The 22,887-nt window shown below is 41.7% G+C and overlaps 1 long non-coding RNA gene across 1 annotated transcript in view; it reads right to left on the bottom strand.

Annotated features, from left to right (window-relative positions):
* The window catches only part of LOC139052606 (uncharacterized), a 365,902-nt gene extending 347,460 nt beyond the window's left edge, over positions 1–18,442 (bottom strand). The window contains exon 1 of the long non-coding RNA XR_011509982.1: positions 18,352–18,442. This is a non-coding gene — a long non-coding RNA (uncharacterized lncRNA). The remainder of the gene's footprint in view (positions 1–18,351) is intronic.
* Positions 18,443–22,887: the final 4,445 nt, after the last annotated feature.

Raw genomic sequence — 22,887 nt, 5'->3', positions numbered from 1 at the left:
CTTTCCAGACCTACGTACCTTCGAGAGCGGCCAACCATGCGACCCTACCTTGAAATCCCTACGGGCAGCTGCACGTGACCCAGCAGGAACAACACCGTTTGCTTTTCGTAATGGTTCTCTGTACAAAAAAATTACTCGGCTGATGGTCCCCCATTGCTTCTAGTTGTGCCCGAAAACCTGCGTCCTGCTGTCCTTCGTTCCATGCATGACGATATCACGTCCGGGCACCTTGACTTTGCATGCACACTACACCGACTTAGATTTTTCTGGCCCAAGCTCTGGAAAACAACGAAACAGTATGCCGCAAGCTGTACTATTTACCAGCGCCACAAGCAAATGACGATGGCCCCAGCAGGCTATTTACAACCAGTTAGGCCACCGACGTTACCGTTTGAAGAAGTCGGCATCGACTTGCTTGGCCGGCTCCCAAAGACGTCAGCTGGCTACCGCTCGATTATAGTATGCGCAGATTATCTTACTCGCTACACGAAAACGGTGGCACTTCCATTTGCCACTGCAGCAGATGTCTTTTCATTTTTGTTGCATCACGTCATACTCCGTCACGGCGCTCCCCGGGTTGTCATCAGTGACCGTGGACGGCAATTCACCGCCGACATCGTTGAAGAACTTTTACGGCTTTGTGGTTCTGCATGTCGTCATTCCACTCCTTACCACCCGCAAACCAATGGCCTCACGGAGCGGACGAATCGAACCATTACCAACATGTTATCACTGTATGTCGCTGTTGACCACAAGAATTGAGACGCCGTCTTACGTTTTGTAACGTACGCGTACAATAGTGCCAAGCGCGAAGTTACTGGATATGCGCCGTTCTTTTTGCTCTACGCATGATCTCCCTTGAGCTTTCTGGACACTATTCTACCTTTATCGTGCCAAGAAGATCCTTCCATCGCCCAAACTCTGTGTCGTGCTGAGGAAGTACGTCGACTGGCCCATCTTAGGACGTCGACCTCACAAGGCCACAGCAAGATTCGCTATGATGCGTGGCATATCCCCGTCAGCTTTACTCCCGGTGATTATGTTTGGTTGTGGACACCTCCTCGCAAGAAGGGATTGTACCGCAAGTTTCTCGCCACTTACCCCGGACCATTCGTTATCCTCAGTCGCTTGAGTGATGTCAATTATGTCGTCGCCAAAGTGACGGCAAGTAATCAGCGTTCACGTGCGACGCAAGGTGTTCACGTGGCCAGACTCAAGTAGTGCCATCACAGGTCCCTTTAACTCGCTCAGCGAGCTTTGCCTGCGTCCGGGGAAAATGTCCCTGCATGGCGTGACTGAGGCAGAGAAAGAAGTAGAGTGTGCGCGCGTGATCTCGGGGTACTCTGCGCCGGCTGGGCCTGGCCTGTAGGTTCCATCTCGGACCTCGTTTCAGCTTGTAAATGAACATCACTCGTAACAATCTTTAGGGTGGTACTAATATTCACTGTCTCCACTTGCGTAGGCTAATTTTCAGCTTATACGCACCACTACAACAATTATTCAAAAATGTAAGTTGTGAATTAAATATAGCAAAATATCTGCTGTTTTGCTGAGTAGCAAAACGTGCGTAATGGACGTTCCAGGGTTAAAATATACCGAACAAGTTTAAAAACAAAATAGAAGATGTGCCAGCACTGGTGTTGCAGGACGGTGCTAATACTGACTGTTTCTAGTTACGTAAGCAAATTTTCAGCTTATACCCACCGCTACAATATTATTCTAAAATGCCTGTTTTGATTTATATAGATCTACATATCTGGTGTTTTGCTGAATGACCAAATGCTCGTATTTTGACAATCCAGAGTTCAAATTTTCGAAACAAGTATAAAAACAAATCACAATATTATCAGCACTGATTTTGAAGTTTTTGTACTAATTCTGACTGTCTCAAGTTGCGTAGACTAATTTTCAGCTTATATCCATTACTACAATCAATACTCCATATTTCATGTTGTGAGGTTTGTAGAGCCAAATATCTTCTGTTTTTCTGAATGACCAAAGTGTGTAATGAACATTCCAAAGACGAAATTGTTCCAAAACAATCATAAAAACAAATCAAACGATGTGTTAGGGCGCTATTAATTTTGGCCGTCTCTAATCGCGCAGACTAACTTAAGCTTATACGAACCACTACAATTATTTTTCAAAAATTTGTGTTGTGAGTTATGTAGACCAAAAGGTCTCCTGTCTTGCTGTGTGGCCAAGCGTGGGTATTGGACATTCAAGAGTTAAAATTTTCCAAACAAGTATAAAAACAAATAAAAAATGTGCCAAAAATGATGTTGAAGAGCGGTACTAATAATGACTGTCTCTAGTTGCGTAGACTAATTTCCAGCTTATATACACTACTACAATCAATATTCTATAATGCACGTTGTGATTTATGAAGAGCGAAATATCTGTTTTTCTGGATGGCTGAACGTGGGTAATGAACATTCCAAATTTAGAAATGTTTCAAACAAGTATGAAAACAAATCAAAGGATGTGTAGGCAATGACATCGAAGGGCGGGACCAATACTCACTGTCACTAGTTCCCTAGACTAATTTTCGGCTTATGTGCACAGCTATAATAATTATTCTGTAATACATCTTGTGTGTTATGTAGATCAACATGTGTGCTGGTATGCTGAATGGCGAAACGTGCGGAATGAACATTCCAATGTTATAAATGTTCCAAACAAGCATAAGCAAAATAAAAACATCTGTCAACGCTGACGTTTAGGGGAAGAACTAATATTGATTATTTCTAGTTACCTAGACCTATCTTCAGCTTATACGCACTACTACAATAATTTTTCTGTAATTCATGTTGTGAGTTAAGTAAAGAAAAATCTCTGTGTCCATGCTGAATGGCCAAACGTGCATAATGGACCTTCTTGTGTTGGACTTGTTTCAAACAAGTATCAAAAGAAATCAAAACATATGTCAACACTAATGTAGAAGGGCGATACTAATACTCACTGTCTTCAGTTGCGTTGACTAATTTTCTGCTTATACGCACCGCTACACCACTACAATAAATATTATAAATGCATGTTGTAAGTTTTGTAAAGCAGAATGTCTGTTGCTATGTTGAATGGCCAAAAGTGCGTAACGGACATTTCGAAGTTAGAAATGTTCCAAACAAGCATAAGGATAAATTAAAAGTGTACAATCAGTGAGTCCTAAGTGCGGTGCTAATACTGACTGGCTCCCGTCGAGTAAGCTAATTTTCAGCTTATATGGACCACTACAATAATTATCCAAAAACGCAAGTTTGGAGTTATGTAGAGCAAAAAAAAGTCTGCTGTCTTGCTGAAAGGCCAAACGAGCGTAATGGGGGACATTCCAAAGGTACAAAAGTTCCAGTCAAGTACAAGAACAATGAAAAGATGTATAAGCACTGATGTTGAAGTGCGGTACTAACACTCACTGTTTCCAGTTGCGTAGACCAATTTTGAGCTTATGTGCACCACTTCAATAATTATTCAAAAATGAATGTAGTGAGTTATCTATAGCACAATGTCTGCGGTTATGCTGAATGACCAAGCTTGCATAATGGACATTCCAAATTTAGAAATGTTCCAAACAAGTGTGAAACAAATGAAAAGTCTATCAACACTTACGCTGAAGGGCGCTAATAATACTTACTGTCTCTAGGTGCATTGACTAATTTTCAGGTTATGCGCACCTCTACGATAACTACTTTAACATGTTTCTTTAGAGTTACATAGAGCAAGATATCTGCTGGTATGCTGATCGGCCAAACGTGCGTAATGGGCATTTACAAATGTTACAAAGAGAAATAAAAAGAAATCTAAAGATGTGTCAACACTGATGCTTAGGGGTGGTACTAATAATGATTGTCTCTAGTTGCGTAGTCTAATTTTCGGCTTGTACATACCACTGCAATAATTACTGTAAAATGCATATTTTTAGTTATATAGATCCAAATGGCTGCTGTTTTGCTTAATCGCAACACGTGCGTGTTCGACATTCAAAGGTTACACATTTAAAAAACAAGTTTAATATCAAATAAAAAAATGTGTAAGCCCGGGTGTTCAAGGGCGGTGCTAATATTGACTGCCTCTACTTGCAGAGACTATTTTCCAGCTGATGCGAACTACTACAATAATAATTCTATAATGCATGTTGTGCGTTATATAGAGCAATACATGTTCTGTTTTTCTGAATGTCTTAACCTGTGTAATAGACATTCCGAAGATGCAAATATTCCAAGCTAGTATAAATCAAAGGAACGGATGTGTAAACACTTTTGTTGAAGGCTGGTACTAATACTGTCTCTAGTTGCGTAGGATAACTTTCAGCCTATATGCACCACTACAATAATTATTCTAAAGTACTTGTTTTGAGGTTTGTAGAGCAATATGTCTGCTGTTTTGATGAATACATGGTGATTTGTGAATACTTTTTTTTATTAGTTGAACAATACCAGTGAACATATGAAAAGATACCGCAGCAGTCAGTAACTTGGGGCGAGCTTATGTGCTTGAGTGTAATTGCATATGAACATGTTGTTGCTTTACAGTCTACGGCCAGTCTTAATAGAACTGATGCTAGTATTTCAATTGCAACTATAGCACCAGTGAAGAATGCCGGTCTGCCGGTTCGCATTCCGTTTCTCAGTAGTGGGGGTCTGTGCGCAATACCATTGGCACAACTGCCTGTCGAGTTGTGCTCTCTGTTCTGGTATGCTGTGCCATTCTATCGTAAATTCGTCTTGCATATGCAGTTTATACTGGAGAATGACTGCAAGTATTTGTGGAATGACAAGGCCGTTACAAGTAGAGTAATTTTGGGATATGCATTCAAAAGATGATTGATGATTTGTTTTTCTGTGGCAAGAAATTGGGTCACCATGAGCATGTCGACTTGAACATGGTGTTGTTTCATACCTGACTTGGGTGGACATACGATTGTTGTTAGGAAAAACCCTAATATTGTAGGAATTCGGGTTTTGAGGCAACTGATAAAACATGCACCAATAAAAAAATTGTTTCTCAAGTGCTGCCCTAATGAGTATGCAAAACACTACACACTGACAACTAGCACTGTCTTCCGTGGGCTACATGGTAACTAAGTTTAGCCGCTGGTATACACATGGTGAGCTAGTGTTGAGCTAAATATAATAGGTGAATATTTGCTGACGTAATTACCTAAGGGTGACATTGGAAGGCAACAGAACAATGTCGCACGCAGCTGTGTTACGGCTTCAGGTGATCAAATATATGAAAATATAATGAACAGTGCTGCTGCCAGTACAAAGTGATGGCGATAGAGACAGCATCATATCGCCTTTCTCCTGTCTGTAGCCCTGTTCGATCCTTTTTAAACATGCGCGAAGCACCCCAATTAAAAACACTCCAGCAATTGCTCTGAATACTTCGAATTGCCAAGCAGATGAAGGGATTACACGCTGGCATAGCGGCAGCTATTCTGCAAGTTGTGTATACTTTAGAAGCGTGTCACGAGGATACTTCATTGCTAACAAGTGGTGTACAATCACACATAGCAGCATCAACAGCTACGTTGCTCCCCATCTTGTTTCAAGGGTCTGTCCGTGTTTCGTAACATAATCCGCGAGTCGTCAGCCCCTTTGTGCTATATAATTGCTGCTGCGAGACAGTGAGATTTTGTAAGCAGCACCCACCATACTTACTATTAACTACAGCACATAATTCTTGATTAAAACTTCACGTCTTCAGCTGTTCGGCTGGACATTTTGGTACGGATCCTGATTTATTGGCTTCGAAAATATTGAGGTAGGTAAAACTCCCCCAGCAATTTACTCGAATTGACGGCCGCCTTTGTGTGCACACTGTGTAGCAGTCGTAGGCCTTGGCTTCCTTGAAGTTTTCTGTCCTGAGACGCCACCTACGCTAAAATCCGTTGCATACTTCTTGGTGGCGCAAACCAAAGGCCAAAGCAAAGTAACTTTTAAAAGCAAACATTGTACTTGGCAATGGAAGCTCTCCTCCACCTCGGGCTTGTATCAAGAGTACTCTCTGCTGTTCATGTAGCAACAACATATGTCAGTGTTCAAGTGTACTAATAAGAAAGGCCATTTGAATGTGGAGAATAGCTATAGCATGATGCCCAGAACAGAAAATCAGGCCCACATAGTGGAGCTTGCCTTGCAGTAGTAGATTTGCTTTCTTGAACATGCGTGACACTGTTTAGGAGATAAATAAAAGCTGCTCGACTACTTTAGTCGCCTTACTTGGCGACTATTCACCGCCGAGAATACTGCCGTTTGTGAAACACTAGCTACTGTGTGAACAAGCGTGGTAAAGGTATTCTAATAATTGAACGAATTCTACGCTATATCATGTGACGTAAGGCTACTAAATGGGCGTCCTTATTTGTTTTGTGTCTTCTCTACAGCGCCACATGAGGTAATGGAAGGAGGAAAATTACAACTAGACAATCATCTTCAATTTCTTGACGTCAGTGTTTTCATTGCTGAGTGCTATGTGTGCTGGATCTGTGTTTATTTTTAAGGAGGGTATTCTGTCTTTCGCCTCACAACACTTTTTGACTGTGAAGGTCATTGTCACAGAGCACGAAATAGCGTCCTCAACAAGTCGAGGCACAACGAAGTGTAGGATAACTTCTAGACCCAGGTGTTACATTGGCCTAAAGTGGGGTGGCCAATGTTAGATCACAATCACGATGTCAGCCATAGTCTCGAAAATACTGTTGGGAAAGCTGGAACATTTATTTCTCCTGTCAAGCAATCTGGGTGCAAAAAGCTGAGTCAGACAAGGCCTTGGCACGAAATGTAGCAAGAGGCACATGCAGTATTTTATCAACAATGCGGTTGTTGTCTACGACATCCCCTTTTTATGGAGCAGCAAGTACGCAGGAAAAATGGGCCTAACATATATATATATATATATCAGCGAGAACAACGGGGGTTTACCAAGGCGCCAGATTTTTATTAGTCATACCATAAGAAACCAACAAACACTAACGCCCAAGGCAAACAGGAGAAATTACGTGTGCTTTATAAATGAAATAAAGAAACGAAAAAAATGGAAATTGAAGTGGATGAAAAAACAACGCACCGCAGATGGGGACTTTCCCGGAACCTTGAGTGTTCTTCAGCTCGTCGTTATTCGTCCTTCCACGAGCAGTTACTCCTCACCTCTCCACCCGGTTCTAAAGCAGGACAGTGGCGACTGGTGGCGCTGTGGTGATTACCGAGCATTGAATGCTGTCACAACTCCGGATCCAAGATCGCCTTCTCCACATATATAACTACGGCACTCACCTCGCAGGAATCAAAATATGCAGGAAGATTATTTTGATGACCGCGTAACACTAAATTTCGGTTCCGGCGGAAACAGTGGCAGAAGCATTTATTGCTATGCGGGTGTTGCAGTACGGTTGCTCTTTGTGCATAACTGCTGGCCGAGGCCGGTAATTCAAAACAATATTTTTTTATGCCTTGGCGCGACTGCTGGAAACGCGCCTTCATAACAACACGGCTTACCACCCACAGAGCAACGGTATGGTCGAGTGTCTCTACTGACAACTGAAGGCGTCATTGACCGCCACGCTTGATAGACAACACTTGGTGGAATGGCTACTCTTAATACTACTGTGTCTGCGAACAACAATGAAGGATCATCTTGTAGACCCCGCAGCTGAGTTGCTCCCTGGGTCAACAATTGGCGTTCCAGGCAAGTTTTTCGACACCCAGCAAGGAATTCTGCTAGCGGCCGCGCAGCACATAGTCTACATTCCTGGCTGGGCGAGCGTCGGCCTACAGCCCTACAAACCGCGCGGTCACAGCCTGTGTTTAGTTTCTCGGCCATGGACGCAACCGCGCAGGTCCATGTGCGACGCGACTCCATCAAGCAACATTGACTCGTTCCAATGGCGGCTCCTTTAATGTAGTTCGACGTTCAGATAAAAAAAAAACGACGTGATGGTTGATGTTTGCGGAAAAGAAGAGATGGGGGGGGGGGGGGGGTGTCGTGCGACCGCATGAAACCAGCTTATCATGAACATCACGTTTTCATTCCGTCCTCCACTAAGCGCAAGCCTCCGGCTTTCTGGAGGGGAGCACTACTAGCGATCGCCCGTCTCTGTTTCCTCCCCGCTTATCGCAAAGCCGGCTTCCGTCGCCTTGGGTGGACATGTCGCCTGCTCTTTATTTGCAATCGAAGGAGCTCCCCGACACGGACCCTACCACAGCCACTCAACAAACGTGGTTTTACTTTGATAATAAAAGCTAGTTGACTCTCCCTTCTCCAGCTGTCACATCGTGTATTCATTGCCTCCGATAAATCGAGTTCTCAACAAGGTTTCTGTTGCAAATAGGTAACAATCACACTGACCTACTATTTGTTTTCCTAAGTACTTTCCCGGTACGAATGCAGTTCAGAAAGGAGTGGTAGTTATAAAGAACAAAAGGCATACATGTGCAACAAAAAAGCTGAACACAAGGTCTAGTTTAAGGCTGTCTTGAAACTTGCTTTCCCTGGAATAGTGCCAATTGAAACAGTCAAGCAATTCAAATAAACAGTTGCTCTTGAAACAAAGAAATACTGCCACGAAATTGTTGAACAAGACGGTTCACCAACTTATTTGCTATTGTAAAAATGGATGATATAAATGATGAACACATTGTGAGTTGCTCATTTACTACGGAACTGAAATTATAGATCTCATGCAAAAAAAAATTGTGGATTTTTAAGACGAGATGACAGTTGAAGTGTACTAAGGTACACTTTCATAGATCTAACAATAACGTATTCAGAATATTTAGATAATATTTAACAATAAGGGCGGTTCTGAACACCTTTATTGAGTTGCATTTGAGTACTTTGAGAAGGGTCCTGGAATTCCGAAGGACATTCGAGTTTTAAGCGAAGAAGTGTATCGCAGAAGTTTAGTTGATGTTTACTCAGAACAGTTATAGAGTTGCGGCGTAAGTACCGTAGGGCACGGTTGGAATTTTTAATCACGAAGTCATTGTGCACGTTTTTATAGAAAGCTATTGGCAATATGAAGCCCAAGACACTTGTAGCAGCCATTAAAGTATGGTCTCGCACCACTGAATAAATAAGAAAGTGCGTTAGTACTGCCACTTAGAGAGCGACATACATGCATAGATTTGTATTTGTTAATTTTGACATTTATGAGCGTTTTGGGACATCTTCTTTTCCTAATTATTGTCAAGCATTTTCCGAGCAACATTTCCTCCTGCATACGATTTTTCGCGGATGTTGCGTAATTTACAGAACTATTACCTGTCATGATGATCATCTGAATTTGCAAAATGACCTTCGCTTAGTTAGTCAGTGGTGCAACTGTTGGCAGATGACACCTAACACATCTAAGTGCTGCGTTCTTTCTTTCACTCGTATGAAATCATATCCTAAACATCCTTACAAAATCTGTTTGTCGGAAGTTCCTCGTGACTCTACTTACAAATATCTTGGCGCCTATTTCAGTACTAATTTTGCCTGGAGCTTTCACATCGAGAAGATATGCGCTAAAGCCAACATAACTTTAGGGTTTTTACGTCGTTATCTCCACCTTTCGCGATGTACCATCCGTCAATAGGCCTATCAAACTTTTGAACGCTCTCAACTTGAATATCCTTCATCGATCTGTTCTCCTCCTCAACAACACCTAATACATAAATTGGAATCCATCCAAAACCGTGCTGCCCGCATAATAACTTATAACTGCAGTCATCAATCTAGCATTACCCAAATTAAACGCGATGTTCCCCTGCCTCACTTGGATTCCCGCTGCTGTATTGCTCTTCTATGCCTCTTTCTTAAATACTACCATAACTCATGGTCCAGCCGTTTGTCGCTGGAAATTCCTGCTCGCACATCTACTCGACTTCATAATCATCTCAGTTTCAGGTGCATGTTTGGCCGCAAACCGTCAATCAATAACTCTGCATTACCACGCGCCATCACACTATGGAATAGCCTTCCAAATAATATTGTCTCAATAAAGCACCCTTCCTAATTTTGTGAACATTTGGAACTTCACATGTTCGTTTGACTATGTTGTAGGGCTTTGTATTGTATTCGCCTTTGTACCATTTTCCGACTTTGTTTTCCATTGCATTCCCTTGACTTTGTATGTTTTTTCCAATGTTTACCAGTGTTCCTTTCTTTCCCAATGTACAAACTTATTTGTTTCTCTTACTATGTAGTTCCCCTTTTTGCGATAAATATTTGTCATTTTTCTGTAACCCTCCACCCAATGCTCCTCCAATCCTGTAGGGTAAACTCAATAAATAAATTCCTGTTCAACAAAAAATTACCTCAAAGAACGCGCAAAACCGATGATGTTATACAGTATTAAAAAACCGAACATAAGCCCCATTAGGTATAGCAAAATAGCGTGCCCGTTATTGTATTATTATATATATTCGTTAAGTTCCGCAAGTAAGAAAAAGAAATGGCGCGTAAATTGTTTCGCTCACAGCAGCCCAAGCAGCAAGTAGAAATCAGACGCTATGTTTGAGTACCCTCCTTGTATTTATTAGGAAAATTTATCACAAAGTACAAAAAAAGAATGAAATGGCAAATAATGCACAATGAACAATATGTGTCGAACTGTGAGAGCGCTACAGTAGAGGCTATATTCATCACCACCACCATAATTAGCCTGTCTTCGTGTGTGTTGCTAGACGAAGGTATCTCCAAACGATCTCCAATACCCCGGTCTTGTGCTAGGTGATTCCAGGTTGCCCTTGCAAATTTCCTCATTTCATCTCCTCACCGACGTTCGTTCTGCCAGCGGGAGTTACTTCCCTTGGCCCCTATTCCATAAATCTCATGGTCCACTAGTTATATGACCTACACCAATGCGTGGCTCGTCCACTCCATTTTTTCAAGCGCGGATTGCAGAACACGGAGCACAGCCGTATATGAACGCGGAGTTCAGCCGTACGTGAAAGCAGAGCGCGTGAGTAGGAAAGTGGAGGAGGCGGCTGCAGGGAAAGCACGAGGTGGAAATTGGAAGAGGATGGAAAGTGAAACTGCCTGCGCACGCGCTGAGTTGCCGGCGGCCACGCCAGCCGCTGCTCCGTGGGCAATCTCATTGCGCTTTTGAGCGGTGGGGGTGGGGGGATGCAGGGTGGCGTGAGTGAGGGAGGCCCACGCTCGAATGTGGCGTCAGCTTCTGAGGTTAGTCCGCGGTAGCAGCCTGGGTGACGTTTGACTGCGCCTGCAAGGGGCGATTTCCAGCAGCGGCTACGAGTAAGGCTCGATGTGCTGCTGCCTTGGCTATTGTCTTCGCTGACACTGGGACACTATAACGTAAAGCTATTGCAAACGTTTTTTTTTTCTTTTCGAATGCTGCAATCAGTCCTCCGCTATAGGACAAAAGCTGAGTTATTGATCGAATTGTCGCGATGGCGAGCTTTGAGTTTTTTGTAGAACAACAGAAACTTTAGCTACTTGGTATGGATTCATTGTGAATGAAGGTAAGGTGTGCAGGCACGGACACAAGAACAGAAACGATAAATTTTGTGTCAGCTTTTTTTCCGTCATGGTGGGCCATTTAAGATTTTAGTTGGCGTTTGGGTTGTCCGGTTCCCTCGTGTACGCGTCTGCACGCCTTACTTCCTTTCATGCTTAATCATAAATGTGAAACTTCCAGAGCTTGAACACTTCAGGATCTTGTAAAAGCAGGAGTGAAATGTTTTAAAACTAACTCTCATGACCCCGCTAGTTGAGCATCAAATGCTTTCGAGACTGGGTCTCTCTTGATTACAGTAATTTATTTACGCGAATATATAAACTGTCGTCATTTTATTGTTCCCTTGCATAACAATAATGCGCTTCCCGCTTTGTCGACACTTCGCGAAAATTTCCTGGGCAATTTCATTGCAAAAGAAGGCAAGCTTCCGGTTTATCTAAATGCTAAAGTGGTAACAGGCACATAGAGCATCCGTAATCCATTTGCGAAGATTGAGCTCATTGTAGCTATTGAAGAAAGGAGCATCAGCTCCGTTGTTGGGTGAGTATCACTCCTTTTGAGCTCCTTAAGAATATACAAGGGACTACCGTTTAAGCCCTACAGTTGACTATATGTGGTGTATGGATCTAACGTATTATTACAGCTGAATGGAACCACTCATTTGTGGTACCGATTCTAGGAACATACAAACTAGCTACAAGCTTTATGTGTCGCCGGCCAATCTCGTTAAGCAGCGATATATAAGCTGTTTCCCTAGACGCCGGCCACTAGAATATCGCAGCGCCTTGAACATCGTAACAAATATGACTACGTTAAGCTTCGTTTTAGGCCGCACTTAGGCGTAGAGGACTGTGGGTCTATTTTGAGTAGATGAGGTTACGCAGTCATCGCTTTAAAGTGATGATTTCCAAACTATATTTTCTACTAAACTCGCAACAGCGCATGACAACATCGAACCAGAGTATGTTTTTCTGAACATGCAAATAATCAACTTCTCTCTCAATGTAATAAAATTTGTGCGTTCATTTTTACAGTCAAGGACATTCTCAGTGTATGTTAGCCAACAGGTGGTGAGGCATCTGCATCAAACGGTGCAATTCCTCAAGGATGTGTACTTGTGCGTTTCTCTTCAACATCGTATTCATTCTCTTGTCACGGGAACTACGTGACGTGCAAAAATTCATATTCTTCGACTATGTTTCTTCTGTCACATTGTGACCTAAGGTAAAATATATGACTAAGCAATGTTGTAACGATAATAACAGTAGTAGCAACAATAAACGATCGCAACATATCGCGGTATCGGCACTTACATCGCTATTCGTTGCACAGCCTTGGAATAGTATGCCAAAAACGACCTCCCCCCAGGGTATTATAGACCTGTCAACAAATAGAAAACTCCAACACTTCGCTGACATGTAATCGGCGAAATGTCGCGCGAGAATATGATTTCATTGGGTCACTGACTTGTTTGCCCAGATGTACCCCGTTTCTCACCTGGAGAACGAGTCGCCTTCATGAGTGCATCTTATCGCCTATTTTAAATCTTCTCTCACCTATAAAACAAAATGCCTATTACATTACTACTTCAACTGAAAGTCAAGCACGATGTATTAAAGGCAATTACTACAGCAGGAAACATTATAACAGGGAAAATCTGTACTGGCTTGATTCTTCTATTGAACCTTCTAGAAGGCGGAAAAATTTTATTAATTTTACGAAAGATCTGGAGGCTCTGCCACTCCTAACATGTGAGTGATATTTTGCGATGGAGGGAAGAATATGCTAGGAAATGTTTCAATGGCAGAGCAGACCAACCGGTTTAACTGGTTTAACTGAGTGGGCACGGGACCAGCGTTGGCAGCGTTGTGCTTAATCGGCACGTTTTTGCGATGCAGGCGGTGTTATCGCTAGCCCTTGCTTGGCTCTCGTCAGTTCCCGAAGCCCGGACCAGCCTTACCTCACCATTGCCGAGCTTCGCCTACAACCATGGCTCCTACCCCGATGGTCGATTTCTGGATTCAACTTCCGTCGCACAGCTCCCGCCAGTCTACCCAGCGCCATCGTCAACGTCATCACTTCTGCCTGCGAATTTAAACAGCTGGCACTCTGGCACGCTCTTCAGTGCGTACGGGACCAGCGTTGGCAGCGTTGTGCTTAATCGGCACGTTTTTGCGATGCAGGTGCGTACACGGTTCTTACCATACACTAAAAAAACTGATGAACTCTGCCTGATTGTCTTCCCGTGCCCATGGGTGCTGCGCGAGTCGTTGCTCAAGTGCTACGCAATGGCGATTTTATTGTTATGCGCTGGAGACATTGGATCTAACCCTGGACCTAACACACGTACTGTCGCCTTATCTGAACTGGATGATTTACCTGATGATCCCGCAGACCAAATGAAGATAATGTTTAAACTGCTTAAGGACGTACACTCTCGTTCACTACAGTCATCGAAGTGTCAAACCGAACTTGTTTCAGATGTTAAAGCCATTAAAAACAAACAGAAAAACATACAAACTGAGCTAGCAGGTATCAAGAAATGGCTTGAAGATTTAGAAGAAAAATCAAAATCCCTTGACCGTTTCGACACTAACCTAACACGCATGCAAGACAACGTAGATAGCCTCGCTGCTCAGAACAGCTCCTTATTATGGCGTCTGGATGACCTGGAGGACAGGTCTCTTCGCGATAATTTAATATCTCATGACCTACCCGACTCGAAAGAAACGTGGCAACAGACAGAAGAAAAACTAACCTCAATACTTAACGCTGCTCTTGGATCTTTTCCCAGCAGTTCAATTCAGCGAGCCCACCGGCTCAGCGTTTACCAAGCTAACAAATGTCGCCCGATAATTGCTAAATTTACTAACTACAAAGCGAAAGAATTTGTACTTTCATCACGCGTGCAGTTAAGATCTAGCAACATTGCAGTTAATGAGGACTTTTCACCCGCAACTCGACTTGCCCGTAAAAAACTAATTGAACTTGCGAAATCGCAACCAGACTCGCCACAGTTTAAACTCAGCCACAAGAAACTGCTACTAAACAACAAATGCTACACGTACCATTCTAACTCGAATAACATTCAGGAGATGCCAAGACGCAACGTCGGCGTAAACCATATTTCAGCTGCCTCGCAACACGTTCCTACTTAGGGACACGTGAGGGGCAGTGGGCATGCGCAAAATAATCAAGTCAGCATCCTTTATACTAACATCAGAAGTGTTCTGAAAAACCGTGACTCATTATCATCCGCAATGGGCACGTGTTCAGCCCATATAATAGCTTTTACTGAAACGTGGCTCCCGAATGACATTCAAGACTCAGAACTGTTTCATGATAGCAAACAATTCACGATATACCGCTGTGACCGAACAGAGCGCCGTGGTGGCGGCGTACTTCTTGCCCTTTCGAAACGCATTCCATCGTCACCCATTCACATCAGCACCAATCTAGAATCAGTGTGGGCTACAGCAACTCTGAACCATCAAAAGGTAATTTTAGGCGTTTGATATCGTCCACTTTCCTCGTCACCCGCATTTACCAATGAATTGCATGATATAATTAGTACCATTACGACAAAGTTTCCTTTTACACCTCTTTTCTAATTTGGTGATTTTCTTAATATAGTTTGGAACAGTGATATACATAACTTATTATCTTCTTCTTCTGATTCAACAGATTTCTTGGGTATTTGTACTACATTTTCATTAACCCAATTAGTCACACAAGCCACGAGATTAACATCCACTTCCGCAAACATTCTCGATTTGATCCTAACCAATCGTCCCGATTATGCCTCTACCATCCATTACTTACCGGGTATCAGCGACCACTTATTGCTAAATATTCACTTTAATACTGCGTTTGTAAAACTTCCGAAGACTAAAAAAATCATTAGAGACTGTAAGAGAGCTAACTTCGAAGCAATAAATAATGAACTCAGTCTATTCCTTAACATATTCATGAGTGATTTTGATAAACGTAGTGAGCAGTCAAACTGGAACATGTTTTCGGCAGAGGTAAATCGCTTAATCAATGAACACATCCCAACCCGTACTATAACATTCAACCCGCGCCCGCCTCTGTACAATAATCATTTAAAACGACTATCCAACAAAAAAAGACGACTGTATCGTTCCGCGAAGCAATCACCCACTGACTCACGTTGGAAAGCCTACACATTAGCATCCAACACCTATGTAGCCGCTCTCAAATGCGCTAAAAAAACATTATTATCAACCACATTACCATCTATGCTAATATCTAACGTAAAAAAAATTTGGCGCGTCATACATCCACCTTCCGATGATTCTATCAGTCTTAACACTTGCTCTGGTAACCCTGTTCCGAAAAACCTATGCGCAACTCTCCTGAATAATAACTTTGTTAAAAATTTCTCGTGCATAGTTGATATTGAACTACCTATCTTGAATGACTATAACTTCTTAACTATGCCTCCAGTGACTGTTGAAGTTCCCGGAGTTATTCGATAATAGATTCATCGAAGATGGATTCGTCACCCGGCTTTGATAACATCAGTGCTAAATTTCTGAAAAACACCTGCACTTATAGTTCAATTATACAAACCAAAATATTTCAACAGTCACTCAACACATCTACTGTTCCATCAGAATGGAAAATAGAAAAAATAATTCCTTTGCACAAATCTGGCAGCAAAACATCACCTACAAATTATCGCCCGATATCATTAACCAGTACCTGCTGCAAACTGCTAGAACACATTATTTTTACTAAAATTGCGGATTTTCTTGAATCTAATTCATTTTTTTTCGTCATCACAACATGGTTTTCGAAAATCATTCTCATGTGAATCACAATTATTAACATTTACTCACAAACTACACCAAATACTTGACTGTTCTTCTCTTGCCGATCGCATCTTTTTAGATTTTTCGAAAGCCTTTGAAAAAGTGTGTCATAAACTTTTACTTTATAAACTAAGCAAATTAAACCTCGATCATAACGTTCTCAAATGGATTGAGTTATTTCTCGCTAACCGTTCTCAGTTCGTAACAGCTAATGGCCATGACTCACCTCATAGCGATGTTCAGTCCGGTGTGCCCCAAGGTTCCGTCCTGGGCCCTCTATTATTCCTTATCTACATTATTGACTTACCTTCAGCAATAACCTCTGACGTACATTTATTTGCAGACGACTGTGTAATCCTCAGAGAAATAACTAACGAACACGACATCTCCCTGCTTCAGGCCGATCTCAATAACCTCAGCAAATGGTGCCGATTGTGGCGAATGGAACTCAACATTAACAAATGCAAATTTCTGAGAGTATCCCGATCTAACGATAATCTGCCTGTGTACTACTTGAATAACGTTGCTTTAGAATCTACTAACTCATATAAGTACTTAGGCCTACATATAACATCTAAATTAACATGGAATCATCACGTCGAATACATAATTAATCAAGCTAACCGCTTGATGGGATACTTACGCTGTAACTTTTCTCATGCTCCCTCTCCTTCAAAATTACTACTTTATAAAACCCTGTTACGGCCAAAATTAGAATACGCTGCAGCCATATGGTACCCTTACCACGAAAACCTAATACATTCCCTTGAACTCATCCAAAACAACGCCACTCGTTTTATTCTTTGGAATTACTACCGTGGTGCGAGCGTTTCTTCAATGAAATCGAATCTGGGTCTTCAACCGCTAGCAACACGTCGAAAAATTTCCCGCCTTTCATTTTTTCATAAGCTGTATCACCACCCTACACTTCATCCAAAATTCATGTCGCTACCATATTACTTATCTCACCGTACTGATCATCATCAGAAAGTTAGAATTGGTACATGTAACACGACACACTTTTTACACTCATTTTTGCCACGTACGTCGAAAGATTGGAATCAACTTCCTTCTGACATTGTTTCCATTAATAACAATGATCATTTTCGAAAAGCACGAGCTAACAATGTACAATAGCAAACATTTGTACGAACTGCTCCTGGTGTTTTCCTTTTTCTTGTTTAATGTTACTTTTATATGTCATGTTCTATTACTGCATTTACCATACTTTCAGCTAACATTGTATAATTAGCAAATATTGTGTATAAGCTCATAATTTATTTCCTTCTTATTTGTTGTATAACCCACTCCCCTCTCTTATGCCGAAAGGCCCTGAGGGTAAATAAATAAATAAAATAAATAAACTGTCTATCTCATCTGAAACACATGTACCCCCTCCATTGGATACGTGTGCTCTTGACTAATTACTGAAACATGACCACCAACGAAAACACGCACCATCATTCCATCATGTGATTGCTTCCTTCTGTGCAACTTAACCGCGGGAGTAGGAAGTACTTCTTCGATGGCTTCGGGCTATAACTGTTGCGTACGGCTACAACTATTGTGTTGTGGGCATCAAGCTTGCAGAGAGCCTGCTGCTGTTCTTGCGCAATGCAGAGTTGGATAGGTTTAATCCTATTTATTCGACCACATGCCCGCTTCCTACGACGCCAAATGTAGACCCCCCATTCCGAAAAATAGATCTGCAGTCCGGAAGCCTCCAACAAAAGCAGCCCAACATAGAGAAAGATGTAGGGAGTATAGAATGGGACCTTGCCAAGCCTTCTGCAAAGAGCACTGAGCTACGTAGGAGTGAAGCATAGGAAAAAGTTATATCCCGGTAAACCTTATACAAATGTTCTTATAGTTCGGTTTTTATAAATGCTTGGCATCTAAGTATAAGGATAAGCTGCCACGAAATGCAGAGCCCTAAACATAATATTTTTTTTCAAAAGTAGAAAGAAAGCAAGGTGCGTGCTGCAAGGTGGGTCTGTTTGGCTATAAGAACTTATAAATTGAACTGAAAAAAAAGATCGCAGTCAGCACTCTTACCGAGTAGTTTACCGATGTGACTGGCGGGACGATAGGCAGCAGGCACATCAAAAACAGGGCACATGCTGGCTGCATAGCTTTTGCAAGGTTGAGACATCTGAAGGATATAACGCTTCTAGATTTATATAGTAAGTGAAATAAATATGGGAACAATAGGTCGTTGATGTTATTGGCAAACGCTATTGTTTTACTGAACCGTAAACATTTTTTGCACAATCTAAGTTGTTGCAGACTGTCAAATAAAAATGCTCAATGAAATAAGAACTTGGCCATAATATCCGTCATAATATAGCAAAGCGCTTGTTATGTCCGTTTTTGAGCATGAATGAGACGAAGAGAAAGGCTCTGCTTTTACTCACAGAATACCTGCTTATAATGTCTGCAATAAACGATGTGAAACTTCTCATATCAAAGCCATGAGTAAAATATATCGTTATTAAGAAAACTGCTTGATGGTAATAGGAAAATGAACCATAAGAAATACACTAAATGTTTGCCAGTTAAAAAAAATGTTTTGTGAAAGAAGCTGTAATACATAACGAGATGTGCATTTCTATATATTTCATTGGTCACCGCTTTTCCCAGGCTTGCCAAAAGTAAACGTTGTCGCGCAGCGCTGGACGTACATGGCTGTACGAGAAGTTCCACGCGCCCTGGTTGTTTAGTGGTATGGAATCGGGCTGCTGAGCACAAGGTCGCAGGATGAAATCCCAGCCACGGCGGCCGCACTTCGACTTGCGAGATGCGAAAACACTCGTGTACTTAGAATTAGGTGCGCGGTAAAGAACACCAGCTGGTCGTAATTTCCGGAGTCCCCAAATATGGCATGCATCCTAATGAAAGCGTGGTTTGGGCTCGTAAAACCCCATATATATATATATACATATATATATATATATATATATATATATATATATATATATATATATATATATATATATATATATATATATATATATATATATATATATAAATTTACGTCGGAAGTTCCTTGAACGTTATCGATGATTCTATGAGTTGTCTGTTTTCACAGAACCTGGTTTTATCTGACTCTGTATGCGCGACGCAAATTGTGTAGTACTTTCAGGAAGATACGCGGGCACCAGCGATCACTCTGAAACTTGCGATGATTCATCTATTAAATCTCATGCGCTTTACCTACAGATCAGATTTTCGATTATCGCCGACTGTGTTCGCCCCTATCGTTGTGTTTCGATTGTACTTTTCTTTCAGGAGCATCAGTTCTCAGAATATTGAGTTTAGTCATTAAGTGTTTCGCTGTGTGTCCTGGACTGTCCCTACAACGTTCCATCTGGTGGAGGTGCTTCTGCGTTCATGTACCGGACATCCCCGCAAATCTACGGTAGAAGCCCGAACGGTCTCAACATCGTAAAGGTCACCACGGACCAGCGAGGTAGCAGTAGGCTACAACAGCTGCAGTCCGCACTTCTATCTGAGCCAACCAGGAAAACTGGGCGCATGTCAATTGCCATGACGATGGACGCTGCATTCCCTCCAGCCATCATAGTGAAGCAGCCCAGCGAGCCATCTACCTCCTCTAAAGCTTCGTTGGAAGATCCAGAAACGTGGCTGGCAACATCGAAAACAATCTCAGCCTTCATTACCTGAACATCTGAGCATAAGCTGGGCCATGTCTACTTCCCCTTAGAAGATGTTGCGAGGACTTGGTTCGAGAACCGGGAGTCCGCCCTTACAGGGTGCGACCTATTCCATAGTAACTTAGGACTTTCTGGAGCATTGTCCGGAAAGAAAAAGCCGAAGTTGCCTCGGAAGCCCGAGTGCAACCGCCTATGGAAAACTTTGCTTTTTTACGAATGAAATTGCCCGTATTTTCCGTCACGCCGACACGGAAGTAACCGAGAAGAAATGTTTTTGGGGTTTTACGTGCCAAAACCACTTTCTGATTATGAGGCACGCCGTAGTGGAGGACTCCGGAAATTTTGACCACCTGGGGTTCTTTAACGTGCCCCTAAATCTAAGCACACGGGTGTTTTCGCATTTCGCCCCCAAACCGAGAAGAAAGTACGTGTACTCTTGCGTGGTGTGAAGGAACAACTCTTGAAGGTACACATGTAAACAACTTTAACAACACCTTGAAAATATGGCCAAGCACTTATAACTCTTGCTCAGATAAAATGGGGATTATAAAAGCAATAAGTTCGAAATTCTATTCTGAAGATGCTGTTCCACGGAGCTACATTACTTCTCTGAGCGAACGCCTTTAGCGGTGTGCCCAAGCACCTATAGTTCTTATTCATTTATATATTGGAGTTGCAGAATAAAAAAAAAATGAAAATAATGTTCTCAAGATGCTGTTGAACAGAGCTACACTAGTTCTTTGAGCGAATGGCTTCAGAGTTACGCAAGCAGGTATAGCTCATATTCGGATATTAATGGGGAACGTACGATGAGTAGTTTTGAATTATTGTTCGGGAGATGGTGTTGTACAGAACTGCATTACTTTTTTGAGCCAATGCTTTTAGACCTATATCTAAGGAGCAATAGCTGGCATTGAGATATTTGCGGCGAATATACACTAAATAATTTTGAAAAATTGCTGTCAACATTGTGTTGCCCAAGCTATATGACATCTTTGAGACAGCACCCTTGGAGCTATGGCCAATCGCGCGTAGCTCCTATACAGATATTTATGGGGATTGCACAATCTATAAATGTTAAATATTTTTCGCAAGATCATGTTGCACAGAGTACAATATTGCTTTCAGTCAGCACATTTAGAACTAGGCCAAGCACCTATAGCTCTTATTCGGATACTGAGATGGATTATACAATTAATAGTTTTGAAATGTTCTCGAGATAGCATCATCCAGAGCAACATTAATTGAGTCAGCACCTTTAGAGCCATGGCCAAGCACCCATTGCTCTTATTCAGGTGTTTATGGGGAATATACAATAAATAGATTTTAAATATTGTTCTCAAGATGGTGTACCGCAGAGCCACAATACTTCTTTAAGTCAGCAATATTAGAGTGGAAAGTTGGGCGAGTTGGTATACAGCCATAATGGAAACAGCGCGAACAATACGTTGTCCTTTGTCCTTTCACTCCATCGTCGTCTTGTTCGCGCTGTTCCCATAATCAAAGCGATATTAGAGCAATACCCAAGCAACTATAGCTCTTATTCAGACATTTACTGGGAACATACAAGAAATACATTTAAAATATCGTTTTTGGGATGGTGTTCCGCAGAGCGAAATTTTCCGGATGAGGCGACGCCTTTAGAGCTATGCCGGAGCACCTATAGCTCTTTTACATATATTTATGAGAATTGTCGATTGAATATTTTTCAAATAATGTTCTCGCGATGGTGTTTCGCTGAGCTACCTGAATAACTCGTGCGAACACCTTTAAAGGTATGGCCAAGCAAATATAGCTCCTATCCAGGTAAAAATGCGGAATAGACAATAAGTAGTTTTGAAAAAGTGTTCTCAATATGCTGTTGCACAGAGCTACATTATTTCTTTGATGGAATACCATGAAGGCTATGCCCAGCCAGCTGCATACCTTATTCAGTTATATAAGGGGAACGCAGAACAAAAAAACAATTGAAAATAATGTTCGCAAGATGCTGTTGCGCAGAGATACACTAGTTCTTTGAGCCAACGCCTTTAGAGATATGCTCAAGCACGTAGAGCTTTTATCGAGATACTTAGTAGAATTATTGAATGAATAGTTTTCAAACATTGTTCTCAAGATGGCGCGGTGGAGAGCAACATTAGTTCTTTGAGTCAGCACCTTTACAGCTATGCCGAAGCTCCTATAGCTTTCATTCAGATTTTTGTTTTGAATATGCAGTAAATTGTTTTGCAATAATGTTCTGATGACGGAGTTGGACACAGCTACATTACTTCTTTTAGTCCGCACCTGTAGAGTTATGCACAATCACCTATAACTATTATTCTGACATTTATGGGGATTATACAATAAATGGTTTGAAGGTATTGTTCTGAAGATGCTGTTGAACAGAGCTACATTTCTTCTTTGAGCCAACACCTTTATAGCTATGCCCAAGCACCTATAGCTCTTATGCTGTTGTATATGGGCAATATAGAATAAATATTTTCGAAATAGTGTTCTGAAAATGCTGTGGCACAGGGCTACGCTACTTTTTTGAGCCAACGGCTTTAAAGGTACTATGAAGGAGCTATAGCTCTTATTCACATATTTATGGGAAGTGTACAATAAATGGTCTTGAAATTATGCTCTCAAGCTGGTATGGCACATATGTACTTTATTCTTTTGAGTAAGCATCTTTAGAGCCATGCCGAATCACCTGTAGCTCTTATTCAACTATTTATTTTGAACATACAGTAAATAGTTTTCAAATATTGTTCTGAAGATGGCGTTGCACGCAACTACATCCTTAAATGAGCGCCTTTAGAGCTATGCCCAAACACCAATAGGTCTCATCCAGATATTTATAGAAAATATGCGAGCAATAGTTTAGAAATACTGTTTAAACCCTAGTTAAAATGTAATTTACTGTTTCTTTATT

Source organism: Dermacentor albipictus, unplaced genomic scaffold, assembly GCF_038994185.2.
Source record: "Dermacentor albipictus isolate Rhodes 1998 colony unplaced genomic scaffold, USDA_Dalb.pri_finalv2 scaffold_27, whole genome shotgun sequence".
NCBI lineage: Eukaryota > Metazoa > Arthropoda > Arachnida > Ixodida > Ixodidae > Dermacentor > Dermacentor albipictus.
Note: the sequence above shows the minus strand (reverse complement) of the source record. Positions and strands in the feature narration are given on the sequence as shown.